This window comes from Anthonomus grandis, chromosome 3 (genome assembly GCF_022605725.1).
Source record: "Anthonomus grandis grandis chromosome 3, icAntGran1.3, whole genome shotgun sequence".
NCBI lineage: Eukaryota > Metazoa > Arthropoda > Insecta > Coleoptera > Curculionidae > Anthonomus > Anthonomus grandis.
In genome coordinates, this window is record NC_065548.1 from 17,281,500 (window position 1) to 17,305,659 (window position 24,160).

Genomic DNA, 24,160 nt, shown 5'->3' on the forward strand with positions numbered 1-24,160 from the left:
GTGGACGAAACGCGAACCCTGTATTCTTTGGTCAAAAATAACCTCACTTTTTCCTATAAACATATATCGGCAAACGCCCCCCAAGGGAGCTACGCACCTTTTAAAGGGGGCATATAAAAATTTTAAATTTTGGTATTATTGATATGCTGAATTTAGTTGTAATTTCATAATTTTCATTATTTAGTCAGGTGCGTATCATTTAGGGGGTGAGCCTAAAAAAAGGCTTTATATCTTTTTAACTATGGAAGACTTTTCGACCCGTGAAAAAGTCGATATTCATTTTATGTATGGGTTTTGCAATGGAAACGCACATGCCGCTGCACGAGAGTATCGGCGGAGGTTTCCTGCAAGAAGGCTTCCACATTGGAAAGTTTTTGTTAGAATTCATAGAAATTTACTTGAATATGGATCCTTCGAACGTGCTCGAGGGCAAAGAAGACCAATTGCAAATGATGGTTATGGGGAAGTACTGAATTTAATTGAAGAAAACCCTCAAATATCATTGAGAACCTTAGAAGAAATTACCAATATCCCAAAGTCAAATGTAAGTAAAATTAAATATGATAAATAAATAATTATATACCTAATTTGTTATCCAAAAAATTAAATTTAAAGTACTTATAACTGAAAATTGAGATTGGTATAAATAGTGTTGTTATTAATGATTATCGTCGGATCGCATTAAATTCATTTCAAAATACCACCAGCTCACTACAGCCGACAGGTGAGAAACTAAACTGGCTGGACAATAATTTTACAGGCAGATGGATAGGCCGAGGTGGTCCAATAAACTGGCCTGCACGATCGCCCGACCTTAATCCTCTGGATTATTATCTTTGGGGTAATATGTGCAATATTATTTATGTCGCCGAAATTGATACTCCAGAAGAGCTTCAGAGGCGAATTCTCGCAGCTGCAGGCGAAATAACAGAAAACCGATTTGAAATTTTTAGATCGACCCAAAACATTCAAAAAAGATCCAGGTTATGCATTCAGGAAAACGGAAACTTGTTTGAACATTTACCTCAAATAAATTAGTATTTTTATCTGTTTGCAATTTTATTTGTCAATTTAGTTTTGAAGCGTGCTATTGAGTTTTAATAAAAATTGTTATTAATAATACTATGCAGCGTTATTTTTAAATGCGTTTTTCTCGAAAATGGTAATTCCTAGCATTATTGACCAAGAGGTACTTTTTTACGTAAAAAGCTTTAAATTTTTAAAATTTAAAGAAAAGAAAACAAAAACTTTGCAAACAATTTTTTTAAGTATTTTTTTAGGCTCATCCCCTAAATGATACGCACCTGACTAATTAATGAAAATTATGAAATGACAAATAAATTCAGTATATCAAAATTGGGAGAATACCAAAATTAAAAATTTTTATATTTACCCGTTTTAAAAATAAGTGGAAAAAACCATCTTCAGGTGCCCCCTTTAAAAGGGGCGTAGCTCCCTTGGGGGGCGTTTGCCGATATATGTTTATAGGAAAAAGTGAGGTTATTTTTGACCAAAGAGTAATTAATAAACGAAACGCGAATCGTCCACTAATTTTGGGACACCCTGTATACATATTATCACTTGTAAATATTTCTAATTTAATTTTGAAAATATTTACTAACGCTATAATCTAAATTAATCTAAGAGAGATAAAAATTACGACAAGTATACAAAAGGGACCGATATATCGAGGTTCATTAAGAGCATGAATATATTTAAAAAGATCAAATTAAAGCGTGGACAATTTACTTAAGTTTGCTCTTAAATAGGCATCTATTTTAAGAATTAAGTTACCAACTAGAACTGCATATGCTTATTTTTCATTATTACGTAATACTGTAAGTAGATCCTTTGCTTCTTTTTAACATTTTTCAAATATGTAATATCGATATTTAAAAAACTATACTTCATTCCAGGTTTTATTACCAAATAATTATTAATTATGAAAATTACATCAATTAAAGATGTAATAGGTATCCAAGCAGACGAGAGTAGAACGACAGCCACGTAGAATACACAGATTCAAGACATAAGGGCATCCAGAGCTGGGACGAATAGAAGACAAAATATAATTTTCTTCTTTAGGGAATTTTTACAATACTCGAATATGCAACAAAAAATATTAGGAAAGCTTACAATAATAAAAATAAAAGTAGATCTTAATATTATTTAACAACTAGCCAACCCTAGGCTTACATCAAAGCTGACGTAAAATTACCTACTCGAAGAACTAATCGAATTAAAGAAGCTGCGAAGCTTTCTTATTATTAGATAATTACTTGTGCAGAAAGCAATTAATCTTATGCAGAAATGAATTGACAATGATCTTATTGCTTTTCTAATTATCGATCATATTTTTTATTTACGGAACTTAAGGACTATTACTGGATTAAAAGCACTGAGAATTAAGTAGTTTTAATTTTACTTTTATCAGAATTTTTGTATTGTTAAACTCAATGGGTTGGAAGTAAATATGTATACTTATCTTAATATGAATCTCTATGATTATTGATTTGGCGACTTATTATACTGCTAGCCTTACGTAAAGTATTCTGGATAATCATTTGACTTTAAAAACTTAAATGTCTTTAATAATTAATAGCTTCTAAGTGTCATGAGTTACTGACATAAGAATGTGTGTATGTATATTACAGTCTAAGGAATTTGTTAGTACCACAGAGTTTAATTAGAGCTTATATTATTTTTACTTTATACAAATCATCGTAATACAACAATTTGATTTTTTTAAGGGCATTAAATGCAAACCATATCTAATTGTTGTTTAGTTTTAATGTAGGTTGAGGCAGATATTAATTAGGATTTACCCTTTTGAATATAATACTAAGTACAATTTTTAAAATAAACAGTTCAGAAACCCAAGTTACATTTTTAACTCCTAGTGACCGTTTAGGTTTTTTAAAATAATATATTTATATTTAGTGTTAATTACTCTTTATGCAAACAAACATACAAAACAAACAAAAATAAATCAGCACATATGCTTCACACAGTTTTTCTGTAAAATATACAGGAGAGCCAATATCTCAAAGTATCATAACTTATATAGGATTTCCTATGGCCAGCTTGGCAATGCTCCATATGGTATAGGGTTTACTTTAAATCTGATCATTTAAAAGTCAATTTTAAATAACGTATTAAATCTGCTTTTTAGCAGAATAGTAATTGATTAAATATTTAAATCAGTTTTTGTGTGCAATTTTTATTCAGCCAGTTTGTTCTGTGTAAATGCAATATTTATATTCTATTTCGGTACCAAAACAATTTTGTATTTTGGTGACATTTTATCGGCGCCAGCAGAAATCTATTTTCACCTGTTGGTTTATTTTTAACTTATTGTTAATTATGTGGAAAAGTGGAGAATGGTTTGAAAAATAACACTTTTTTTATCAGATATTTTTTATGAAAAGATATTTTAGCATTTTCATACTCGGCGGTAAAAATCACAAATTTTAAGCAATTCCGTATAATTTAAAATAATTTATTCCAAATAAAGCCAACATAGAGGATCTCTAGATACTCCACTCAGAATCTTTAACGATTGCTGATAAAGTGTTAAAGAAAATGAAATAAGAGGTATGTTTTAAACAAAAAAATATGAAAAATTACTAATTATTTCGAAAACCTTTAGACCGAATATCACTCGTGGCGCCCTCTATTTGTGAAATTTGGTAGCAGCCGTAAAATGGGGATACTTGGGACAAATTCACTTTAATGTTTTCAATAATGTGGTAATTTATCAGAGTTTGTAGGGAGGAAAAGCGATCATCCCTTCGTAAAAAAAATCTTTCATATGAACTTAAACTATATAGCAACATAAATGACTCCTAATGTAAGAATATTTGTCAAAAAATATATTTATATTTACTGTCCCAAGTAACCCCGCATTGGGGTTAAATGAGACTCTACCTGTTTTACGCCGAAAACGCATGTTAAACTACTCAGTGGTTACTTGGGACAGCAGAAATATGAATATAATAGACCACCACACATCTTGTGTTGATTTTTTTTGGTTATATGATTATTTAGAGGAAAGGAAATCCTGAGTGATTTTCATAAATTCATTTATTTATTTATTACAAAAATGCATATCTAGGCACTTGTATAAAAAATATTGGTAGGTACTTGTAACATAGCTCTACGATTTGTATCGTAATTAGCAAAAAGGAACTAAAAAAATGTTCTCTAAACACAAAAAAATATCACAAGAACAAAAAAACTTTCTGTAAACCGAGAAAAATGGATCATTATTTGAGTTCTCCTTAATGTAACCAATCTGTATTTTCTAATTCATTAAATGTATGGCGGCCTCTAGTAATGCTCACGTTCGTTGCTTTGAGCAATCTAACAATTTTATCCTCTGGGACATCAAACTCATCGGCTAAATGTGGGAACACAAAATGTTTGTTATTTTTTGAAGATTTTCTCATAAAACTGCAAAAATATGATTTATGTCCGTCTTTAATATTTGTCGAGTTTCTTTTTTGTTGAAGCTGAAAAGGTAAATTTGGCAATAACAAAATCGTTGATTCCTACCTTTCTAATTTCCTTATCAATGATTTGTTTTTGTCCATTTTGTTGGTTATTATTTCCTTCCTGGTTAATCTTATCTCGTAGTTCAACTAATGTCATGTTTTCCTCTATATCACTTTGATCAAAATCTTTTCGGTTTTCGTTTATAACCACATTATCAAAATCTTCCCAATTTTCCTCCATATCCATCTCTCTCGCCAACTAAGGATTCGGAATCATGCAATGAAAACTGTTCATCGTTCCCACTGCTCTCATCTCCGCTAGAACTGCTATTGCTAGAGCAAGCTACACTTAGTCCTGGTTGAACTTTTAATTTCTTTTTCCGTTCCTTTTCTGGGTTTTGGTTTATCCTTCTTTGCGATAGCATATCAGCAAAAGTTTCTGACTATAAAGTGCTTGTACTACCATCAGCACTTGGTTCTTTTCGAGGGATACGTATCAATACCTGCTCCTCATCAAGAGGGAAAATGCCTGTTGCCCTAAATCCACTTATTAAATTTTCCTCGATAGTTATGTTAAGCTTCTCTAGTGTCCCTGTTAATAGACTGGGAAACGTATCTTTTGGAATACACCCTCTATGAGACATTTTCCATTTATTAATCACTTGCCTTCTATAAGTCTTCAATGGTCGAAACACAGCAACATCTAGGGGTTGACAAATATGTGTACTGTTTGGTGGGAGTAACACAAGACGAATATTAAATGCTTTGCAGAGGTTTATCACATTTATAGATAAATGTGAAGCTAAGTTGTCCCCGATTAACATTTTTGGAATATCCCTGTCATATTTTTTAAAGTATTTTAGAGCAAATCTTGCTGAACCAATCTTCAAAAATCACCCCGTCAAACCAACCACTCTTCGATTGGTTATACCTGGTTCCTCTTGGACCTCCTTGCCGCCAAGTGTCGTACAAATGTTCAGCTTTGTAACCGACATAGCATGGTAAGAGCTTTCCGGATGCGGTCCCTGCAAACATAACGGAGGTGCTGCTTTTGCTAGAGTCCAATACTCTTTCAGGACGTTTACAGCCTCGCCTAACTAGGGCCTTCTGTTTCCCAGGGTCATCGGTCAGATTAGTCTCATCATAGTTTATTATTAGATACGGTGGAATTCCTTTAAAAGAAACCACTAAATTTTGAAAATATTTCCTTAACGCGTTTTCATCCACTTCTGCCCTAGATGATTTGAGATTTTCACATAATCTTGTGAATAGCTCACCTCTGTGTCGACGCAAAAATGATAAAATCCAATCGGGCCCAGGGAAATTTTCTTTAAATCGTTTTTCTATGACACCCTTAATATCCAGATATCGTTTCACCATGCACCTTATTTCAAAGTGAGATAAGGGAAATCCCCATTCAGCTGCTGTGGTTAGCCCTCTAATAAGTTCGTCTTCTTCCGCTTTTTTCAAAACTGTAGGTCTTCCATAACTCCCTAAATTCTCCTTTGTACATCTTCTCTGTAAAGTTGATTTGGTTACCTTCCATTTTTCAGAAGCTGTTCTATAGGATATTCCAGATTGCACGTCTTCTATAGCACTTTCCATATTTTTTTCTTCAAAGTGATGATATTTTTTAGAGCATGCTTTGCAAATATATTTTCTTGGCATGTTGATTCCTGAAAACAAAACAGATTAAAGGTTTGTTCCAACCCATCAAAAAACCGCCCTGAAACGGTCTCAAAAGTTTCACGCGCATGCGCAGTGGTTTAATAGAAAAACCATATAATCACTGCGCATGCGTGTGAAAACACTTTTGGGACCGTTTCAGGAGGTTTTTTGATGAATTGGAACAAACCTTAAATAGTATGGGGTAACTTGAGACACGGGCTAATATGGGACAATGGTTGTCCCAAGTTACCCAAAATCATGACCTTATAGAAAAATTTAGTTTAAAAACCAAAAAAAAGGTCTAAAGGCAGGTAACAATATTGGTAATATTTGTAAAACATACGACACTAAATAAAAAAAATAATTGGACTTACCTTTTCCACTACCTTTTCCAGATAAAGTTTTGAACACTTATTTTTGCCGTGTTTCTGACCACCACTTATGTTTTTTTTATACTTCTGAAATATAATCAATTTAGAAAGAATTAATGTAATTCATTCATTAACCTGTTGCTCTCACCTACCGAAAACGTTAAATTGAGGTTATGTTTATATTTGCGTTGTTGCCACTAGCAAAATTAAAACATGAGATCGCGTCCCAAATAACCCCAATTTTCGTCAAACCACAGTTAAAATGTATGATCATGCTACACACAGTTTCTAAATCATGGTTTAATAATTTTATTCAAAAAAAAAGGTGAAGTAGTAATCTTCGATACGTGGAATCAAGTTTTTCAGAAAATCATCATCTTTTTCGATTTTGAGAAAAATAAAATCCTTCTTTGAATCAACAAAAAAAATGAGACATTCGTAATCCAATGAAAATTGGATTTGAGTGTAATAAAGATGGTTCTGTTTTATACTTCTTGTTTTTTTTTGTGAGTAAACTATTATATAGTCTACATACAAAATGCTCAATTTGTAATTAAAAAGTTCTAAATTTTTGCGACGTGCAGGGTCATTTTATTTTGACAAGGTCGAAATCAACCCCATTGAAAACTAACCCATATGTACTACAAGCTAAGATTGTTTGTAGCGCGTAACTCGGTTCAAACCAATTTATTTCCAACCCGTGTGAGTCATACCTACTATCCAACCACAAAAAATTACTAAGTCCAGACAAGCAAATTTTGTTTTAAAAGATTCAGAGATATGGTGGCCGCCAGCTTTTAGAGAATGGAGAAAGTAGTGGGAGAAATTTTAATAAGAGCGCCACTTGATTTAAATATTTTACACCAAACCCTGATATATTATGATGGTAATATAAGCCCTCCTTAATCAAGAAAATGATGACTTATATTTATGCTTCTACCTGGATCCTAAAAGCTGAAAATAATTTGGGAAAAACTCAAATAACAATCCATAGGTCCACCAGATTGATATGATCATCCAAGAATTTACATAGTCACTTCCATTTATATAAAAAAATTAAATTACACTGAGATATTTAAATTTAGATAATTATTCAAAATGTAATACTGTGGTAATTTTAAATAAATAAAAAATTGATAAAAGATTGAGAGTTACTTGAGGTATGCTTAGGGCGAGGAATTAGTAAAAAAAAACAAATCCGCACTGAACTACTGTTCAAGGGGAAAATCCAAAACGTGATCACGTGTTGTTTACAAGAGTATATGTTTGGAGCCTTATTCACAATACCTCACTGGCCCTAAAATACCTTTTACAATCTCTAATCAAGTCACATTAAACTAAATAAAACTTTTAAATAGTAAGGTTCGAATTTAAAAGCCTATTAATGGTATGTTGGTGCAATACAACCTGTTAACCAACAACCAACATTATGACTAAATAGGTTATTTGTAGCAAATAGCCGATCCCTTACAAGGTGATCCAGGCTCAATGTCAAAATCAAATATGTCGATGCTCGACTCAAATGAAAACCCTTAGGTTAATATTAATAGACTTAGCAAGAACCTCTTAACGCTTTGGTTTTACATAAAAGAAAATAAACCCATAAAATTCAAATTAATAAATCAACCCCCAACCCTAAATCAAACCGTTCAATAAGAGAAAAATAAAATAAAATGTGCAAAAACTTGCGTGTCCTCTAATCTCTTGTGTATTTTGGCTAAGGTAGCTTAACTCGACAGCTCTGGAACCAGTCAGCTACAACCAGGGTAACGACCACATGGGCAAGTCGATTTCAGGCAAGTTCCAATCCAAAATCGCAGAGCCACAGTACAATGCTCAGTCCAGGCTGTGTTGAGGCTCACTTTAGCCGGTTGCCAACAGTGTTGGGATGACCAGAAGAAACCAGAGAATAGGAAGAGACCAGAGAATAGAGAAGAGAATGAGAAAAAGGAGAGGCCTCTAAAATAGAGGACAAAAAAAATAGTAAAAATAAACACACAATCAATTCTATGGCAATTACCAATATGTTGCTACATACCTAAGGTGGTGAGCGAAGCCCAGAGTCTAGTTTTGTGGTTAGAAAATTTCAAAATCCCATAAATGGTGTGGGAGCAGCCGACCAAATCCAAAAATATCAGATCAATCCGAAATCCTCTCGGCTACAACTTTCCACTAGACGTTCATCAAATTAAACCCCAAAACTTGGGAGGAATATTTTTCCATTCAACCGAATTACCGGCAAGATGAACTTAAATTTTCCTTAAAACCACAAAATGTCGACTGTTCTTTCTAATAACGGGATGGCTACAGGCTGGACAAGGAACTGACAACTGACCAGACAGTGACAGGTGACACTAGCAGTGAACTTGTCACTCTCTCTCTTCGACACGATCTGACCCTGCCTCTTGGTGCAAACTACGCGGAGCCTCACTCTATCAAAATAGAAATTCCGCGATAGCACTACAAAATGATACTGCTCGGATACTAAAACATGGAAAACTAACAAAATTTTCCCAACGGGGCTACGAAATTCCAATTTTCCTGTTACGTCGTTCTGCCTGATTTATGACGCTCCGCCATCCGCCAAATGGAAATCAAACTTTAATGGGAAACAGCAACGCTGCCAAACCTCCACAACAACTCCACAACAACTAGTCATTACTGTCAATCACAGTCACTGTCAATCGGCTAGTAGGGTTAGAAACCAGATGTCAAGGCACGTTTATTTACTAAAACTTAATCTGAAGAATTGAAGGGAAATATAGCAAGCAAAACTGGGGAGGCCAATTTCAAATCAATTAGGATACCTTGCCCAACATGATTCCGCTATAGAAGAAAGTATTTGTAAGTTTTCCTACACTAACGGATCACCATCTAAAAGGTCTTATTTACACAATCTGTGGCACAACAGCACCCTCTAGAAGTCCCTCCATACCACAGACATATACTGAACTCATAGAAACTCTTGACAAACAAACCAAAGATCAGAAAGTTCCCAACACCAGGTACATGAATAGGGACTAAGGAAACATAATACGACTAACTCCACAGAAGTGTGCTGACAGGATAGGGTAGGTAAATACATTCCTAAAAATAATCAAACCCCAAAAGCCTTAAAAAAAATAAATTGCATTACTATCAAACCCCAAATTCCATTTATAAAACTGTAAATCACACAACCCTTTCAAGCCGATACCAAAACCCATAAACTTTTGCCCGAATTTATATGAAATCCCATGTTACATGCTTAGGGCAAAATCTGCATGTAACAGTGTCAAGCATACTACCAATCCAAATTCATTCATCTTTAAGACCGTTTCTTGGAAAAGTCTTGCTTTAGTTTCTGGCTGTTTTTATACCATAATCCATAGCATCCGTCATTACGGATCAATATCGATTATTTCGAAACTGTCGCGCTACTTAATCAAAATTTTGCAATTGAGTCTTGTTCTGTTCAATTGATGGCTCTGCTACGAGGCAATTTGCCAGCACGATTTGAAGATTCGGGGAAACCATCGGGTATGTACCTTGTTCCCCGAATCGACGCTTTCACTATATTAAATGATCAGTCACAATCTAAACTTTTCAATGCACGATATCGCCTCCCCCACAATGCATCGGGCATCATCCGGCCTGGTTACCGGCGTGAATAGGATCAGCTACCACCGGCAAAGGGTTAGGAAGGGTCTGGGAAAGGAATTTAAAGAATAGGAAGTACGAACAACCACGTGTTGATGAAATAAAGGGTAACGCGGAAGTGGGATAGAAACTTTCACAAAGTTTAATTCTGAAATGCGCGTTGTACAAACGGCAAGGGGTAGGAAGGGGTCAAGGAAAGGAATCCGTAGGATAGGATAGGACGAGAACAACCACATGTTGACTGGGTGAAAAATGACGCGGAAGTGCAATCGAGTCTTAATTAAATGAGGTTTCGTGCTCGCTGTTGCGCATCTGTATTGCTCTGTAAACCACATTGCAATGTCAGCTTGAATTATAAAAAAAAATATAATCGTCAGGACAAGTTACAATTTAAAATTTCAAGCGGTTGTCACCAGTTATAAGACTGGCGTTAGCATATGATTTAAAAAATTTTCAATCTGTTACAAAGAATACAAAAGATTCATTGAAAATTGTATATTTCTCTCCCGAGCAATTTTCAATGCTTCTTTTTCATGCCTTAAAGCAACATTTTTTGATGCTTAATGCAATGCAAGCCAAAGATCGCAAGTTTTGACGTACACACAGCATCTACATGCTTACCGAACCATTTACCTGCCTTACAAGTATAATGAGAATTTTGAACAGGACGATCTACTTCATTTACATTACAAAATAATGTAAAAATGTTATGTTGTATATATTATTATGTAATATGTATAAATCTATATTTCACAAAAGAGGAATTTTATATTGATGATACAAAAAAAGTTTACAAATTATTATTTTTTCGGGTGCTAGTTGCACCTGAGGTTTCATGCAAAACTCTTCCTTGAGTAAAGTGAGAATTTTCTTATCAGTTTTCAAAAAGGTCGGTAATATGGTGACTGTTTAGTAACTTTGTTCCTTTGCTTATTAATTTTTAACGGAAACAATTCATTTGGACTCTTTGGAAATGAATTTTTATTATGACAGATATATTTTTGGATTTTAATTAAGAGAAATGAGATTTTAAATGATTGCAAAATAAAAACACGGTTATTGACACGTCAAACTTGAACTAATAGGTGAATCTCAGTATTTGAAAAAGTCTCGCTAGATATCGCTTCAGTCGCCGCGTATTAGGAAAAAATATTCAGAGAGTAACTACGAATCCAAGAATGCTAACGAGTTCCGTTTGAAGTATTATAGATCATGTTACTTTTGGTGTAAGCGGCAACGTTACATCCTTAAAAATATTTTAAATCGCTAGATCACTAAAAATTACTTACGTCGTCAAATATCAATGAAAATCCATTTTTTCCTTTTCCAGCCATATCATTAAATTAACAAGAATTTATTTTTTATTAGATAAAGAACGAATTCGACATTTTTTTCCTCATGATTCCTTATTATAAAGGTGTGTGAATTATAATTATAATCCGTAAAATAAATTAATCGCGTTTGTTGTCATGTCATGTGTCCCATTCTTAAAATTCTTATCTGAAAAAACTTATAAATCACATCCCACAGATCTATTGATAGTAAACCTATAGTTATTTAAAAGATTTTCCTTTTAATATAATCAAAAAATATATAATACTCCAAAACAGTTTCAATTACTAAATAAAAAATTGCACAAACAACAGCCGTCAGCCTTACCACATAAATCCTCCATCAGACCGTAAAAAGGCAGATGTATAAACCTCAACTGTCGCCTTGTTTCCTTGACGCTTAAGAAAACAAACTCCTTCCGAAGAAAAAACATTCACTGACACAAGAAAATAAAAGCAAATAATCTTGCTAACTGGATCCTCGGGGACGTACAGGGTATATTTGAACTTTTTTAACCAGACAACCGGTCAGTTGACCGTTAAAATATTGCACCGGCTTTTATTTCAATCAGAGATGGAGAATCCCGAATGGTACGTTCACTTTTTTCCGGACAATATATAATACGTTTGGAAGTTTCCTGATCGGATGGTCGTAATGAAGTTTTGTATTTCGTTTCGGTCTCCCCCTTTTTTTTAAATTGATTGTAAAGTTTCGTCTTCGGTCTGAAGGGCGAGCTTTTGTGTACAAAAACTTTGAAGGGAAGCTTATTTGGCAAGATAATGGAAAGCTAAATAATTTATAAATACGGAAACTCGTTCAGAGATGGACTAAAATAATTTTTATTTATTAACATTTCTTTTAATATGGCGTAGCGGGCTTCTGCCCGTACGTAAATAAATTTATTTTGCAACACAAAAAGAATCCTCTAACTTTGGCGATTCAGAATATCTGTTGACTCCTCAATTTTTGCTGTATGATTATCTACAGAAATAGAAGGAAAATCGACAAAAAATGCCTCGGGCACCACTCTAAGTAATTAAGAGAGTTTAGAGTGTTGGAGTAGGTTAGGTTAGAGTAGGATTAAAAGAATTCGGGTAAGCTTTTAAACAGTCGAGAAATAAGGTAGTGATCTAACATTTATTATGACAGCTTAATGCTATAACAGGTTTTAATGCCTTAATACAAGAAAATCATTCCTTAAAATCTTATAACTGCAGTTATCAATCTCTATGATCTACAACTACCTGTATAGGTAAAAATGTATCGCAGCTCTAGTTACTACAGCACTAGCTCAACTCTAGCATTGCATATTTAAAGAATAACTAAAAGTGGTATGATTAAAGGGACGGGGTGATGCATTTAATATACAAGCGATTACGAATGCGGATGACATTCAGGTAACAAAACCAGAAACGCCGCACCAACAAGCAAAGTCAAATAAATCAAACAAGTCACCATTTATCCCTGCTCTGTTACCGTTTCAACGTAATTAAACATCGCATTGACTCGGTTATTACTTGCATTACAAAACCAAAGAAAGATAATCCCAAGTAATAATTATTACTAAACGTATCTACTAGTTGCCCTACAAAATGAAAGAAAGACTCAAGCATCAGTTTTCGTTAAAAAAAAAGAGACGATACGATTGCAGACAGCAGAAAATAAAAGTCAACAATAAAAGTTAGTAATTCAAAACACAGTAAGTAATTCTCTGATTTAAGATAAGAATATAATTGCGCGAGCGGAATTTTTTAAAAACGTTGCTCAATTAACCCATTTTCTACCTGTCCTACAAAACCGAAGAAAGATAAGCCCAAACAACAGTTTCAAAACTAAATAAAATGGAACGAGCTGGAACGATAATAACAGTCAATACATTAGTGTAACAAATGGAAACTTCTATGCTCGGAAACGGCAGGTTAGCTGTCAAAAAGCGGCTCTTACCTAATTCCCAAACTTGCAAGAACAAATGTAGACAATGAAAATAGATACTAGTGAAAAACTGGAAAATCATGGGTACTTTGCTTTAACGGTATGGTACAACTCTACTGCAACGAATTTGTCGGAATCGAAATCGGAATAGGAATGACCCAGCCTGATGGACCTAGGGGCTTTTATATCCACGGCAGAAAAATACCAATTTTTACAACAGGAACGTTTACGAACCATCTTCGGGATTAGAAACTTAAAGAATACTGAGTTTTCTGTCGGGAAAAATTTCTGTCGGTATGAATGAACAAGAGATGACATTATATGATAAACATACTTAAAGTCCTATATTATCTTATTGGGGAAAATTCGTAAAAAACTGGACTATAATTTATATTGCCTTTTGCACATTAAATCATGTCCCGTCTTTAGCAGACCTTTCCAAGGAATGTGTTAATTTATATTTATTTTTCTTTATATAATGTGGTAGCACTTGATTGGGTACACTTTATTATGAGATAGAATAATAACACATTATAATTATTTTATTACTTATTTTATTCTCCATAAGTGCAAGTCATACACCAATAACCCAACCTACAACTAACAAACATCAGTTGTCTTTTGTCAATGTCTGACAAGCCATAAATAGCCAATTTCAAAGTATACTCCGGTTGTATACCTGACATCTCTCTTTTTTATAAAATAAAAAAAAAAAAAAACATTCTTATCCTGAATAAATTACAGTACTATATCCTATCTAACCTAGTAGGTGCTCTAACTAATCTACCTCTACGAGTAAACACAGGATTTAAGTTTTGTTCTTCGTCCTCACTTTCTGCACTATACATCTCAGTGTCTTCTGACTCATTTTCACTTTAATTCTCTAGTTCACTTTCACTTAACTCTAAGAAACAATTTTTGTTTTTCCCTTCATCTCCCTCATTGTCTGAGAAGAACCTAACCGATTTATATTCATCTTTCACCCCTATATTCTTAGTATCTAAAAGCACAACTTTTATAAAAATCCTGTTTCTAATAAATATAGAGCCAGAATCAGTTTTTACTTGATACGACCTGTCTCTAAGTTTTTGGACAATCCTACCAGGCACCCAAATACCTTTAGGCTTTAATTGAACTACAACTTTGGTATTAGGCAAAATGTCTGATAACACTTTAACTCCCAGCCCTATTATAATTATTGTACTGTGCCTGTTGTGTTTTTTCCAAAAGCTTAGTATAAATCTGAGTATCTATTAGTGACTAGGAATACTTGTTCTTAGATTTTTCGACATTATTAGGTTTGCTGGAGAAAAATTGTCAAAAATTGGCAGATTTCTATATTACATCGAAGCCAAATAGATATCTTTCTTTTCCTCTAAGACCTTTTTAAACATATTTTTAGATGTTTGGACATTTCTCTCGGCTATACCATTTGATTTGGCATAGGTTGTGGAACTAATAATATGAGTAAATTCCCATTCATTAGTAAATCTTTTAAATATTTCTTACATGAACTTAGGTCCACCATCAGAAATAACCATTTTGGGAATCCCATGGCGGGCAAATATTGACTTCATTATTTGTACTGTTGTAGAGCTATAAGTGTCAAAATTTAACTTTTCTATTTCAACATATTTTGAATTTTAATCAACTAAAAGTAAATATTTTTCACCATACAGCTCAAACAAGTCACAACCAACTTTAATCTATGGGATTCAGGGTATATTATGACCCATTAAGGATTCAGGAGTTTAGAATTTAGAATATTTTTGACATGAAATTTTTATTTTTATTTTTCCTACTTTCTATTGCACCAATGTACAAAATCGAATCTGTGTAATTTCTTTGATAATGATTAATTTCTACTATAGAATTAATTTCATTTTCCTCTATTACCTCATGTACTGATGTGGAATTTTTACATACTACTGAAAAATTATTTATCTTTTTGCATTTTAAACAAAATTTGACATTAGCTAGACAATTATTTAAAGTATGAGTTCTACCACATTTAGTACATGAAATAACTTTTTTACCTAGGCTTCTACCAGCTCCATGGTGAAGTTGTTCCTGCTTCTGGTTTTGTTTTTGTCCATATCTTGGGCCCTGCTTATTTTAAAGTCTTGTCTCAAATTTCTTAAATCCTTGAATGTATCCTCAGAGAGCATTTCCCAGCTCTCCTTAGCAAATTCCAAAATTTTGCACTGTTCGATTACTTGGTCTAAAGTTAAAGTGTCATCCTCTAGAAGCTTTTCCCTGAGCTCGTTACTCCGAACTCCACAGATAACCATAAACTTAATTACACCCTCTTCCAAGGCACCAAACTTACATTTTTGTGCCTGTTTCTTCAAAGCAACAATGAACTGCTCTAGAGTTTGCCCGGCCTGTTGCCTCCTGGTAAAAAATATATAACGTTCATAGGATAAATTTACCTTAGGTTTAAAATGCATCTTAAATTTGCTGAGCAGAGGCTGCGATTTATCTTTTTCTTCTTGGCCAAATAAGAAGGTACTAAGAATTTTAAATCTTTCTTTGCCCATATAGTGTAAAAGTTAAGCACACTCAACTTAATTTTGCTTCTTACCGGACTGCGCCATGTTAATTTATATTTATTTTTTTATATAATTTGGGAGCACTTGACTGGGTACACTTTATAATGAGATAGAATAATAAGACATTATAAATATTTTATTACTTGTTTTATTCTCTATAAGTGCAAATCATACACCAATAACCCAAGCTACAACTAACAAACATCAGTTGTCTTTTGTCAATGTCTGACAAGCCATAAATAGGCAATTTCAAAGTATACTCTGGTTGTATACCTGACAGAATGTAGCCTTTGGAACCAGTATAAAAAGAGCTGTAAATAGTGTATTCAAAATGAAAGGAAATTTCATTTTGAATACACTATTCTCTAGCAATGAAAAACTGTCGGTTCTAGGCATTCATTGTTCCTCATTGTCATAAAAATAACCAAGACTGAAAACAACGAGTACCAGATATCACAACACAGTCTACGGAGGACTGTGTACAACTGATTAGATCTCTAACCAATCTGGGTAATATTTGGTCTTGAAACCTCTTTAAATTGCTTTAACCGTGTAGCCCCTAGTTACAAGTTACCTGTAACCAATAAGTAATGCGAAGTTTTCTGGTAAAATACCGCTTGGGCTAACCGAAATTTCTATAAAATGAAAACAAAATCTTGTAATCATGTTACAATGTTACACAATTATAAACCAGTTAGGACTAAAATATTTATTTTAATTAGATAACTAATATTTAAAAGACATCGGTTCGAATATGTCCCAAGATGTTTTTATATTAAGGGAAAAGCTTTTTAATCTAGGATCTTAAAAACCTTCCATAATTGCTAAATAGAGTAGGTCAATAAGTCTTGTCCAATTGGAAAACCAAATGATATTCTGATTGAAAAATCGGTAAGTAAATTGTAAATTATAAAACTTCACATAGGCTCTAAATGAATTCTAACCTAGGAAAAAACTTAGTTAGGCTACTCTACTTGTCACATATACCTACGTTAAATATTCAGAACATGTATAGCAAGATTATACGCCCTTAATTCATAACTAAAAATGTTTTCAAGTCGAAATTTTACTGAATACTCCAAATAGCCTTAGATGACTTAAGTAGAAATCAAACGTACCTGATCACAAAGAAATCTCGGTCATTTTGTGTTTTGGGGAAGAGCATATTATCGCCAACATGCTGAGTAGTGCTAGTAAATGGCATTATGTCTGAACAAAAATACAATATGCACTAAATATAATTATTAAATGATGCATGAAAGAAGGTTCGTCACTATGTCCGATTTATTCAATTAGTCACTTCACCAAATGGCGTCGAAGGACTAAAAAGGACAAAGTTAATACTTAAAGAAAATATAAATCTCCAAAGAAGTCAGATATTTTTACTGGTGAGAAAATTACATAGGAACGATATATTAATAAGGCAATCCTGAAGGCAAAATCCGCTTGGGTAGACGCAGACGACTATATATTAAAAATTGGAGGCAAAGTTATAAAAGTAACTTGGTCATATTAAATAGTAGTCTAGTCCATGCTGATAATGGATTTAATTTCCGAAAGAAAAAGGGGTGCGCTATCTATAGCAATGGGGCAGTCACAAAGACATCAAAGGCTAGTATTTCTGTACATAAGGAAGCAGCTATAAGGAAGCAGCTATCGGGAAAGTAGCTGTGGAGATGGCTCTGATTTACCGCCTATCTACAACTTAATATAAACAGATCTAGAGATAATCCAATTTAGGTCATTGTAATATGAAAAACTCATAAATGACAATAATAGATCTTGCCTATTTTTTAGTAAAAATGGACTAGATTTTATTTACTAATAAAAAGTCAATTTAAACTTAGCCTGACTCTCTAAATGTCCTAGAAATTATAGATCTATTAAATAAACTGTATCCTAGATATTAGGCCATGAAGGTCATCAGAAAAATAAAGAGGTAGATAGATTAAGCAAAGTAAGCTCAAGCCGTACCGTAATTTAATGGACTCATTGCTCGAAGCAAATTTGTAGAACTGCAGGAATTAAACTAGAATTAGATACAATTAAATTAATTAGCTTACAACCTAAATTTAAAAGAAAATAATAGTAGATTTATTTACAAGAAATTATAAGGCGTCTGATAGTAATACAAATAAAAAAAAACAGTTTCTGCACCGCTACAGCTGTGAATACAACTTGAAGAAGATCTAACTCTTAAATAGTAAATATAGCCTACAGCTTCTTCTTAGTAAAATTAAATTGATAAAGTTACGCCTTTGCTTTATCTTTTGATCACTACTCACCTCGAATTAGTAAAGTAAATTATTCTACAGCATGTTTTTTGACAATACCAGAACAAATAACAAACAGTATTGGTTGTCGCTGATCGTACTGCATTATAATTTTAACTCAGCATAGAGGTTGACTATCTTTTATGCTGAGCTCTTCCACGTCATTTGCGCCTTTCTTTGTTTGATAATAATGGACCAATTGTGCCGACTAGTATTTTAAAAGTAAGAAAAGTGATCAGTATATATTTTGATTTTTATTTTAATGCTCAGTATATAGACCAGATCCCCTTTTAAAAGTTCCTGGTTCCAAATAACTGTTTATAAGCTATATATTTAAGGATTTAAAAAAAAATCTGAGAAAACTGTAAGAAATAATATTTTTTAAAGGTTGCTTTTTTTTTAAAAAAATTCTTTATTACGTTTATTTAATAAACTATATGTTAAATTATATAACAGCCCATGTTGAAAAACCATTGTGAGAAATCTTAAATTTTACAAAATAAGATTTGCCAAAAATGTGCTTTTTCAAGTATGGCATATATTCGCTTATAATCTTTTGCATTATAAATTTTGTTAGTGATTTCCTTAATAAAAATCACTACATTTTAAAAAATATATAAAAAAGAGCCATGGTAAGTACCAAATCTTCTCAGTATGAATTAGTTAGATAAAAACCATTTTCCATTATTTCCGACTAGAATAAATTATTCTTAATATAATCATTAACAACGATAATTAACATCTTCAAGATACCAATTACCAAGACTTTAATAGGGTCGCACTTATCATGCAGATAAAATCTTCTTAAATTAACCCAATAAATTGCCCTTCCCTACTTTAAACCAATTACAACTGTCACACGGATATTCTCGAGCAAAATGCACAGAACTTACGTTAAAATTACACGTATTTTGCGTCAGACATTAGAAAAGAAAATTAGCATGAAAATTAGGAAAACATGCGCCCTTGAAACTAAGAGTAATCTTAAGCGAGAAACGGAGCTATGTTGGGTAAAACTTTTAATGTGACTAATGGAGACCCTTAACTTGGCTCTGAGAACTTGCATAGTTTATTATTTTTATGTTTAAAATAAGTGTAATATAATAAATATGTAAATCTTATGTTTTGTGTTAGCAAAATTTACCAAAATAAAAATGTAACAGATGTTAAAAGATAACAAAAATTGACATATCATACTTGGATATCACTCCTTAGAAATTTAAGATCCAAAAATCCAGTCTACAATCCCATATACAGTGTTTTTATTTCAAAACGATACACCCTTAATAACTTTCTTAAAAAAAAAAAAAAAAAAAAAAAAAAACACGTCAAATTAGATATACAGGGGGACGTTAAATTATGCATTTACTGAAGTTCTGTCAATCACCTCCTCACCTCCAGCTAACCGCACTTTAATATGTCAAATGGGAACCCCCATCGTGTGATACATCATAGTAAGGAGCGTAAAATTCTCTATTCAACGGTACTAAAAATGAAATCGGTATATGTGTAAGCAAATTGTTAGCGAAAATGTCTAGAAATAATAAATATTTTATTTACGCCAAACTTTGGTATGTCAAATGGCTACCCCATGGTGTGATACATTATTTTAAAGGGCATTCATTATGCTATCAATGGTTGTTAAAAAAATAAAATTTATTGACCAAGAAACAATTAAAGTGTAAATCGGTAGGGTAGAAAAACAAATTTAATTAGTTTAACAAATTTATTTTATTAAATGTTCAAAATGCGCGCCGTTATTAGTAAGACAATAAAAAAGCCTATTTTCAAACTCCTTACAAACATTGGCAAGGGTCTGCCCGCTAATTTCTCTGCATCCTTGAAATATTCTATTTTTCAAATTTTCAATACTCTCAGATGGGGTTTTATAAACTTTGCTTTTTAAGTAGCCCCAAAGAAAAAAGTCTAGTGGGGTTAGGTCCGGAGACCGCGCAGGCCATTCGATTGCACCACGTCAGCCAATCCACTTTTCTCGAAAATGTTCATCAAGCCACTCTCGAACTACCAAAGTGTAGTGCGCGGGAGCTCCATCCTGCTGAAAATGTATATTATTTTCATTCAATAATATAGCACCATGTTGATGTACTTGATTTTCCATAGATTGGATGATGGAAGGGTATATTGCATTTTCTAAAAGGTTTAAATAAATTTCACCAGTCAAATTTTCTTCCAAAAAAAAATGGTCCGATTATTTCATTCCCATAAATTCCTGCCCAAACATTAATTTTTTAGGGATATTGGGTATGGCCTTCCCAAAAAACATGCGGATTTTCATTATCCCAGTATCTACAGTTAGTTATGTCTGTTCACCAGGCCGTTTAAAAAAAAGGTCGATTCGTCACTGAAGCAAATATTCTTCAATAAATGGGGATCGTCGTCAATTCGCTGGCACATCACTTCACAAAATTGAATTATCCTATCAAAATCATCTTCTCCGAGTTCATTAAGAATATGAATTTTATAAGGAAAGAACTTATTTTTTTTTTAAACTTTATGTATGGAACCAGTGGAAATATTTGTCAGTTTTGCGGCTTTTGGTATAGACAAAGTTGGATCCATAGCAAATTGTCCTAGTACTTCAACTTGGCATGCTTCATCGACAACTCTATTTTCATATTTTTTCTTATTGCAAATCGATCCCGTCTCTTCAAATTTTAGGGAGTAGTCAACATTAAGTCCCAAGAACTTCACAGATTCAACGACGTCCAAACTGGTGTTGTTAAGTACAAAGGGTTGAATAGTAGTTTCATATAATAAGACTTTAGTTTTTGAGACATTTAGGCACAGAAGATTAGAATCGCACCACGATTTAATGGTAATTAAGTCATTAGAAATAGTAGCATGTAGTGCCCTAGCATCCGGATTGCTCCATGTAAAGCTGGTATCATCAGCAAAAAGACAGATTTTGCCACTGATGTTAAGATTGGCCATGTCATTTATAAAGATTAGAAACAAAATAGGGCCCAGGACTGAACCTTGAGGTACCCCACATTCTATTGGTTTGCGAGAAGACTTCGTCGTATCAACCTTTACAAGCTGATTTCTGTAACTGAGATATGATTTAAACCACTCAAGGGGCGTTCCTCTGAACCCATAGTGATTCAATTTGTCAATTAAGATGTCATGGTTTACACAATCAAAAGCCTTGGAGAAATCACAAAAAATTGTTGCTGTTGAATGATTATTATTTATACTGGTGTAAACACTATTAAACACTATTAAAGAGAGAAAACATAGCATCATTTGTGCACTTGCTACTCAAGAATCCAAATTGGTGAGGAGTAAGAATTTTATATTTAAACAGAAACGATAAGAGCCTTTTTTTAACCAATCGTTCAATCATCTTTGATAAAGTGGGAAGGAGTGCGATTGGGCGATAGTTTGAAGCTTGTTGTTTATCTCCTCCCTTATGCAAATGAATAATTATTGCAGTCTTAAGGCAGGTAGGAAAGACTCCATTTTGGAATGACTTGTTAATTAAGTTTGTTAGATGGATTAAGGTGCAATTTGGCAGATTGGAAAACATTTTGAGAGCCTGGCAAAATTTTTTAGGAAGAATATGAGACAATCAAATCGTTGATCCAAGACCTCTAAACCGGAGTACTTTTACTTTACGGATACTTTTACTTTATTTTTTATTTATGTTTTTATTGAATGTAGCTTTTGCTAAATAAAAGATATTATTTATTTAATCATAATTTGATATTTATTGCAATCAATAAGGAAGCCATAATAGTTTAAACTGCAATATATGTTTCAAACAAGGAACCCAAAGTAAATATAATCCTCAAGATGTTCCGACAATTATAAAAGTCAATAACAATAATTATAAAATGTGTTTTTTTTAGAAAAATAGGTACTATAAATCAAATATTCCTTTAATTTACCATACCAATATTACTGACTCAAACGGCAAATTGATTATGTTTCTTATTAATTCATTTTAAACCATTTTAGGCCTACACACTATTTAGGATTTCATAAGGTATTTTACTTTAAAAAATCCTGCATCTTTATGAAACAACGATCAATAGATGCCCACACCTATCACAGGAAAAATATAATGAACAAGCTTTATCGGTTTTTTAAGACACAAAAAAAACGCTGGATAACTGCAAAATTTTGATATATTTTTCATTTAATTCACAAGTATGGTATTGATCATTTGAAACTTGTCGCAGCAGAATTTGTAATATTAAAATATTTGGCAAAACTGTCGGTTTTCTATTTAAAAGCTCAATAGTCGTGATTTTCATATATTTTGATTATTTTGGTTTGTATCTACATAACTCGTATTCTGACGATACTAAGGTATGACTGCTTAAGGGAGCCACAGTATAACAGTGAAAACGAGACTCGGTATTTATTTAAAGGGTTTACCGTTACAGATCCAGTGACCTTAATTAATGTTCTATAGCCTGACTCTCAGATGGAGCCCCATATACTCGTTCGAGAAAAAAGGGGAAGCATATAAAAATGAAATAGTTCGTACTAGTTACATAAAATATTGGTTCCAAATCCTAGCAAGGATCCTTAATTACTAGTATTTTGGAACAAAAAAATAAAAAATGGTTATTTTATTAAAATTGTATAACCTTTTTGTCACTCTTGTTTTGCCCTAAAATATACGAAGAAATAGATAGATTAAGGAAACTTACAATAAATTTTAACTCATAATAAAACATTTAAAGGATGTCATCGGGTGCCAAAAAGCTTGGTGCATCTGAAAGACGTTAAATATTAGAGGAATATAATTTATCTTCCTCGATTATAGCGTAATATTCGATATATACATTTTTCATACTATTTGTATTTGGCCAAAGCAGTTACATAAATCCTAGATTTTTCAAACTTGAATAATTTTTTACCGTCTACAAAAACAATTAAATCATTTTGAAATATTTTCTTGTGAAACACATTAAATATAGATATGAAAAAGATATTTTTTAGACGTGTACTAATTGATACATTACACTAATTGTTACATGTAGATGCCAGTTTTATGTCTTTAAGCAAATCCGGATATGTAAGGGTTATAAAACACATATTTTTCAGAAGGCCTATGCTTCTGGGTCATATATTTCTTTATGAAAAGTGTGATAGGTCTATAAATAAATTAATTCTCCGATATATTTAATTTCATATGGAAATCACAATTTGAAACTGCTTTTGAAATTCATATTTCTGACCCATTGGCGTGTAAAAAGTTAGTTCGAGACGTTCGTTTCAGGCATAATCAACGGAAGCCACATAGCTAGTATTAGTGTTTCGTCACTTTTTATTTAATTAACAGAGATTGTGTTCATATTTTTTTTGTTATGTAGCTTAGTAAACTCTAAATAATTTAATAATTGAAGCGTTTGGACGAATAACGGTCTATACTGCAAGTTAACATTTTCGAGAAAAAGTAAGTTTTAACCTGCTGCATATTTTTTTAAAATTTTATGAGGGAAAATGTAACATATAATAATAATATATTCAGCAGATAATACATTATAACATCACAAAATAACAACTGCTTAACCGCTAAGAATACCCAATGCACAATGGTATTTTAAAAATATATTTAAATTAATTAATTAAAATAAAAACAATTTTTAAGAAAATAATATATAAACAAAAGTGATTCAAAAAATAAAATAGAATTAAATTAAATTAGGGGAAAGAAAAGGAAAAAAAACAGAAAAATAAACAGTACTATGTGTATCATACTAACCAAGTGATGTTATCCTCTAATAGCCAGTCGTGGATTTTACTTTTAATTTTGTTATAGGGTTTATTTCTGAGTTCTATGGAAAGTTGATTATAGATTTTGCTGAAGTATATGTTAAAGTTTTTTGACATTTAGTTTTTGTGGTCTTTTGTGGGATAATTAAATT